This window comes from Equus caballus, chromosome 2 (genome assembly GCF_041296265.1).
Source record: "Equus caballus isolate H_3958 breed thoroughbred chromosome 2, TB-T2T, whole genome shotgun sequence".
NCBI classification, from domain to species: domain Eukaryota; kingdom Metazoa; phylum Chordata; class Mammalia; order Perissodactyla; family Equidae; genus Equus; species Equus caballus.
The window spans coordinates 4,714,377-4,722,373 of record NC_091685.1 but is presented as its reverse complement, the minus strand read 5'-3'; positions in this window follow the sequence as shown (position 1 = coordinate 4,722,373).

Below are 7,997 nucleotides of genomic sequence, written 5' to 3'. Positions count from 1 at the left end.
GTATCTAGGTCATTTCCACATAAGATAAGACGTTAAAATTAATTACTAGGCGTAGATTTGTCTGCATTTGGATTCTTATTTCAGAAGAACTGGAAGATACTTGGGTTTATTGATGAACATATTTTGTGCCACACTGGGATATTTTCTATGAGAAAGTACGTGTTTCTGGAAAGTCTGTATACAAGAAAAGTAAGGTGTATTTTTTCAGTAAAGAAGGTATGAAGAATGGAGATATTTTTGTTTGTTTTGTTAAGAAAGATAAATTTGTCCTAAAGTACTAGAGGAAAAAAAAGGAGAGAAGGCCTGGGGCAAATTCTGTATGTAAAAAGCAAGTGACAGAAGGTTTGTGGAAGTAAAACCCTGAGGAAAGAGTTTTGTGCATGGTCAAGTTGCCTAAGATTGAAATGAATTTGATTATGTGAATAAGTTTCAATATCAAAAGTAAGCTGGTGCAAAATTAGATTTTGGCTTTCTCTCTCATAAAAGGATAATCTTCTTGAACTTTAGGTCTGCTCGTGATAAAGAGGTTATAAAAGTTTTTTCTTAGGGGCTGGCCCCATAGCTGAGTGGTTAAGTTTGCATGCTCCAGCTTCAGCGGCCCAGGGTTTTGCCAGTTTGGATCCTGGGCTTGGACGTGGCACTACTCATCAGGCCATGCTGAGGTGGTGTCCCCACATAACACAAGCAGAGGCACTCACAACTAGAATATACAGCTATGTATTGGGGGGTTGGGGGAGAATAAGAAGGGGGAAAAACCCCAAGATTGGCAACAGGTATTAGCTCAGGTGCCAAACTTTAAAAAAAAAAAAAAAAAGGGGTTTTCTTTATTTGTAAGTCTACCTAAAAGAAAATCAATGTTTTGTTAAAATAATTTCATATGTTCAAAAAGACTAAGGTCTCTCTGTTAAAGTGTTTTTCTTTTTGCCTTTGGCACCTTCTCTTGTTACCTTGATTGAATGGATAACTAAGCATTGTTTCCTATTTGACAAAGAGTTTTAAAACCTTTTGATATTTTTGATGAACTTCTCCCTAAATTAAAGTCTTTCTTTTGACTTAAAAAGGAAATTTAAAATTTCCAATCAGCCCTGAGATGTCTCAAAAAAATTTGTTCTCTCTTCTTATAAAGAGGGAAATATTAAACTAATTAGACTCATTTGGAATGTTAAATTACATGGGAAACATTGTCAAATAAGCGATGATAAACCTCTAAGGTTATATTGTGTATGTAAATATTATTAATATGTGGTTTAAGGTTATATAACATTCCTAAAATTCTGATCTGTTGTAATTATCAGTCATAAGTCTAATTATTGTCTTAAAATATTATATATCACAGAAATAACCAAGTTTCTTTGTCAATTGCCATTTTCGAGTCTTTTGTCATTTACAGATTTTTATTATTTTACTCTGATGCTTTTGCAAATATGTTTCATCTTTAGAGAGATTCATGGAAAGGACCCTGGCACTTACTCTGAAATACAGGTTTCTGATAAACTTTCAGACTGGAAAACTAAATTTTAAAAAATTACAGAACCATAACGGAAAAACTGATGGCTTCATAAACTGCTAACAGAAAACAATTGAGGGCATTTTGTTTAGAGCTGACTAGATACTGCAGAAACTAGGTGCCTAACTTTCCACTCGTTGCTCAACCTTTTATGTATACATCACTTAAGTCTGACCAGTCTGATTTGATTAAATGGACACCAGAAGGAGAAAAAGCTGTAAACACCTCAAAGTCCATCTTGGCTCAGGCACCAACTTCAGGTCACCCTAATTTCAACTTGCCATTTTCTCTCTTTGTACATGAAGATTGTTGATGCAAATAATCCATAAACAATCTATAAATCAAAATTGGGTGAGTTTATTATGAGCCAACTCTGAGGACCATTTAGTCCGGGAGAGTCTTTTCACAGAGGAATGGAGCTCTCCAAAGAAGTCGGGGCATACAGAGTGGTTGTAACCTTCAAAGAGCGTGTATCACATACGATTGGAATGTCCTTTTCACAATAGTCACGAGAGTGAATTGCCGGCATAGCAATTTGATGAACATGGCGGGTGGGTGGTCTTAAGGTGGGTGGTCACAGGGTGAGTGCAGCAGGTCAGCAATCCATGCCTGGCCTAGAGAGAGATGCTTATCCTTAAGGAATGCCAGTGTAGGGGAAGTTACATCCTTATCTTTAAGGGCATTGTTCTTGTCTTCGGGACATAGTAAATACTCAAAGCAGATGTACAATGCATGCTCAATGGCCAAATCAGGCCCTTTTGGAAAAAACAAATTCAGGCTGAATTGGTTTTACACCAGATGGCTTCCTCGTATACTCTCATATCCTATTGCTTATCATTTATCTATCAAGATAAAGAAAATGCTTTAGGTGTATTAACTCAAGAACATGATGATCACCATTGACCTATAAGATATGATAGTCAGCAACTCACCTTGGTGGCAAAAGGACTTCCACCGTGTCTGGGGGCTGTTTCAGCAACAGCTCTTTTGTGCAGGGCTACTAAAGAAATGATGATGGGGTGTCCTTGAATTATTGGTGCTCCTCATTCAGTGGAAACCTTGTTAAATTCTCATCACACTCAGCATTATTCTGAGTCGATTAACTTCTGATGAAATTGTTTTGTATAACAGGTTAAATCCCACTGCCTTGCCCCTAGATGATGCTGAATCAATGATATTTGATCATGACTACATAAAATTAACTGACCAGCTGTTGACCCCTAGGGATGATTTACGTGAAAGTCCTATAACTAATACTGACCTTATGCTATTCACGGTTGGCTCTTACCTCTGAGGACCTACCGGGAAATATCAAGCCGGCCCTGCTGTGTGCCCTCCAGGCTCCATTCCTGAGAGTGCTCTCTCTCCTGACGCTCCTTCAGCACAACAGGCTGAGCTTGTTGCACTGACCAGAGCCTGTCATTAGGCTAAAGGAAAAACTGCAAATATTTTCACTGACAATAAATATACATTTGAGTAGTCCACGATTTTGCCATGCTCTAAAAACAAAGGTTTTTTTTTAACTTCTACTGGATAACATATTAAAAATGTGAAAAGTGGTCAGCCCGGTGGCCTGTTGGTTAAGTTTGTGCACTCTGCTTTGGCGGCCCAGGGTTCACAGGTTCAGATCCCGGGTGTGGACCTAGCATCGCTTGCCAAGCCATGCTGTGGTGGCATCTCACATAAAACAGAGGAAGATTGGCACAGATGTCAGCTCAGGGCCAATCTTCCTCAGACTAAATAAATAAATAAATAAAAATGGGGAAAAAGTGACTACTTTGTTAAAAGCCATTTTACTCCCCCAGAAAATGGCAATAATAAAAGTGCAAGGTCACTCCAAGGTGGACACTTTAGAAACCAAAACAAACAAGTGAAAAAAACAAGTTAGCAGGCCAGGCAGGCAGGGAGGCTGCCTCCCAAATGGGAGTCCACATCTTGTGCCTCTCTGACTGAACTGAGGCTCTGCTGGAGTTTCCGAAAACTGCCACAGAAAAAGAACAGCAGTTACAGATCCCAAAGGGGGGCGATTTTGATTCTCCTAGGAACCTGTGGATTGGACCGCGTCCACGCCCAGTAGATTCTTTGGAAGCTCACCTTCCATTTCGACAGCATATCCGTGCTCTGACTCATTGGGCCCCAGAGAAAATGATCTCTTGGGGAAAACAATACTTTTGGAAACCCTCTTCTACTGTAGCACAGCAAATATACTCTGAATGGTTAGTCTGCTCTAAACACAACCCAGGGAGGCCCCTACATGGTTCAAACGGAGTCTTCCCTTTGTCAGTGGGACTGCTTGAAACTTGGCAGATAGATTTTATCCAAATTCCTCCCTCCCAAGTTTCCCAGTCTGTGTTTGTTGTGATTTGCGTGTTCTCTCATTGGGCGGAAGCCTTTCCGTGCCCAAGGGCTACGCTCAATCAGGAAGTAAACTGCTACAGGAGCACTTCATTCCATTCATTCCACTGGGGTGGGGTGGGGGCGTTCCAGCACAACTACACAGTGATCTGGGACTCATTTTACCAGACGAGTTTTGAGGGAAATTTGTAAAGTCTGGCCTATTTTGTAGCATCTCCACTGCAGTTACTACCCCTAATCATCAGGCCTTGTGAAATGAACAAATGGCATAATTAAGACCCAAGTGGCTGAGCTCACAGGTGCGTTTTCTCTACCATGGCCTAAAGCCCTTCCGCTGGTATTGTCAACCTAAGATCAACACCCTTTGGAAAACATCAGTTGTTTCCATTTGAAATTATTACTGGGAGACCTATGTTTCTAGCTGAAGGATTACATAAACCTTCATTACAAAAGGCGACATAATTCACTATTGTAAAATCTTAACCAAACTATTAAAGGAACGCTCGAAATTGGTTGCTAACACGTACGATGCAAACTTACCCATGGAGGAAGATATACAGACTCAGGATGACTGTTTATTGAAAATGTCACCATTTAAAAAGCTCTTTGCAGCTTAAGTGGAAAGGACCATATCAAGTCCTTCTGACTAACTCCTTCACAGCTGGGTTACAGGGAATTGGCTCTTGGATCCGTATTTCTCACTTAAAAAGGGCACCTACTCCAGAGCGGTCCTCAGACTGTGTCTCAGGTTTGTGACTGAAACTACACCCACGAGACCAGGATGAGAAGCGGCCGACAGCTGACGTGGACAGCTCTCCCAAGAGTCCGGAGCAGGCTAGTAATTAAGGGAAAATATGTATTATTTTTGTTTCTAACTGGACTCACCTACTCTTGTCACAACATTTGTCTTTCCAAGCCACACCAACTCTTAGATACGAACTGCTGTTCTCAGAAAAAGGTTACCACTTTGAGTCCAACAAGTGGTGAGCCCATAAGTCAAATACTCAGAGTCTAAAATCCATCTTACACAAACCTGTTCTAAATCTTCCTATTAATTCTCACTTCACAGGAAACAATTATATAAGGCATGCCTTGGGGAAAACCTCCAAGAAAATTCTGCCAGGGGACTTTTTGGGAGAAAAATTATAAAAACCACATTCACAATTGTCATTTTGATAGTGTTCATTATCGTATTAGTCCGATGTTGTGCTAAGTGTCAAAGGAGGCAACGACAGGACAAGGCCTGGATCATGTCAGCTAGGAAGGCAGAAGTGATCCTGAATGCATTTTTAATAAATAGCATATAAGATAGGTAAGCAAATGAGAGGCACCCCATCATGTCAGAGAAAACCAAAGAAACACCTCATTGGTCATGAATACAACCGTGGCTTCATAATAACCCAAAACAAGGATCCTGGACCGAGTTTGGGGACCCCTCTCCTGGTCTAACAGGCAAATCTAACCAGCAAACTGCACGGGCTTTAAGTCAGCGCGGTAAATCCACACTGCACCGTGAAGCACCACGCAGGTCACCGCCAGCCTGTGTCCCACGACCCGGCAGCCCCACGTTTCCTGACTGAAGACGCCAGCTGGACAGACCCACAGCAGGAACAGATAAAGAGGTACCTCAATGTCACGTTCCCCAGTTGCATGGGAATAATTAACAACCCTGGTCCTTGCCCCCTGCTCATGTAGATAACGTCAGCTTCTCTGAACTCTTTTGATGTATAACCAAGGATTCTTATTTATGTTGTATTCAGTGTATGACCTAGAGAAAGGCCCAGATGACCTCTACCCCCTTTTTGGGACAAATATAAAATCTAGCTGTGAGTTTTTTCTTTTCCTCTTCCCTGCGCGTGCACTGTTTGTGAGAGAGAGCTAAGACGCGCTTCAGCTTGCAGCCCTCGGAGAGCTCTGTCGGAGCACGCTGTGGGACTGTCTTCTGGGGGATCCAGCTCCTCCCGCTGATTACTGAGTAAACCCCTTCACTAATATCACCCAGACTCTTGATTTCAGTAGTCACATGCAAAATACCTCATTAATAATTTTTACATTGATTACATGTTGAAATTGTCCATGAAGATAATCCACTACGAATCTATAAATCAAAATTGGGGTGAGTTTATTATGAGCCACATCTGAGGACTAGCCTGGGGCCTTCCTTCCCCAAGGAAGGAAGGGCACCAAAGAAGTGGGGTGTACAGAGTGGTTAGACACTGTCTTGGAACAAAGAGCATACATCACATATGATAGGAATGTCCCTTTTACCACAGTCACGAGATTGCCTTGCAGGCTCAGCACAGCTTTTCACAGCAGGTCTGCCGTCTCGAGGGACACAGCAGGGCGGGCGCAGCGATCAGTTCCTAGCCCAGGGAGAGATGCTCATCCTTAAGGAAATACCAACATGGAGGAAGTTGCATCTTTATCTTAAGGCCATTTGTTCTTATCTTCGGGACATAGCAAATGCTTAAATCAGATGTACAATGCATGCTCAACAGCCACATCGGGACCTTCAGGAAAAACAAGGTCACCGAGAACTGGGTTTATACCTAATGGCTTCCTCATATGCTCCAATATATCCTATTGCTTGCCATTCACTTATGAAAATGATAACATTTTGATATATTGAGTTAAATAAAATATAGCACTAAAATTGACTTCACTTGCTTTATTTACTTTTCTAAGGTGGCTACTAAAACATTAAAAATTACAGATTTGTCTCACATTGTACCTCTGGAAGCTCCCTCCAGGAGGGGCAATTGAAGTGTAAAGAGGAGAGGCACGTGGGCAATGCCTTCCTCTGTTCTGTCTGAATCCAGTGTTGGAACTGTTAGGCTTTGCTGCAAAAGCGTAACCATTCTGAGAAATGCTGGGGTAGGAGGCAACCTGGAAAGCAAAGTTCAACCTAAAAATTGAGTGTTTCATGCCTGGGAGGAGAAACAGCGGAAATTACTGGCAATCAGAATAGTTTCACACTCACAAGAGGGGGAGGAAGCCCCGAGACGTAAACGAGACTGATCTCCAGGACAGCTCTCAAAACAGAAGGGCAGACGGCACTCAGAACAGGCTTTTCCCGGCTCACACGCGCCTTTTCCCTCCTGCCTCCTCTCCTGTCTCTGATTGTTCTTTTCTGTCTCCACAAACTCCAACCCTTTGGATTGCTATTATCTCGGCCAGGAAAACAGTTACCTTGAGTTGGGCCAATGAACTAATCTTATTTTTTAAATTAACATGTAGTAAAGCTGCTTATCTTTGTGTACAGATTATGAATTTTAGCACAGGTGAGCATTCTTGTAACCACCACCACCACGAAGATAAAGAACAGTTCCACGCCCCCCAAAGCTCCTCCTGGACCCCTGTGGAGTCACCCCTCCCCGCCCCTACCCGCTGGCACCCACGGCTCTGTTCCCAGTACTCTAGGTCTGTCTCTCCCAGAAGGTGATACGACCTCAGGCTCTTAGGCTCTCCGGGTAATTGAAATTGACAGGAGGCCCGACCGAAGTCTGGGGCAAGGTTTTCTTGGGGCTCGTGCTCGAGCACGAGGGAGCCGGCACAGGAGGAGAGGGGCTCTGGCTGGCTCTGCGACGCGAGACCTCCTGCGTCTTTCAGGAGTGAGGGGACCGGACCGGCGGCACGATTCTTGCCTCCAGTGGCCTGCTCCCCTCTGCCTGGTGGTGTGGCTGCGCCTGCCTCGTAGGCCTGGCCTGGCGGCGTTGCTCCCTGCAGCCGCCCCAGGAAGGGCGCAGAGCGTGCGTCCCGGGGCCTCCGGGCCTCGTGTGGGCGGGAGGCGGGGGACTGCGGGGGCCGGGGGGCGGGGAGGCTTGCGGATGGAAGTTGCTTGTCTCGACTTGGGAACTAGCTGGGCTGGCAGGGGCCCGCCCGGATGGTTCAGGGTGTGGCTCAGAGTCCCGTCCCTATCCCCATGATGTGACTGAATCATATAGTGTGCCATCTTGGGCCCACTCATTTTTTTAATAGATTTTTTTTATTGTGGTAAAATACACATAACTTAAGTACCATCTAACCACTTTTAAGTGTACCGTTCGGTGCTATTAAATACATTCACACTGTTGTGCAGCCATCACGAACATCCATCTCTAGAACGCTTTTCATCTTGCAAAACTGAAACTCTGTA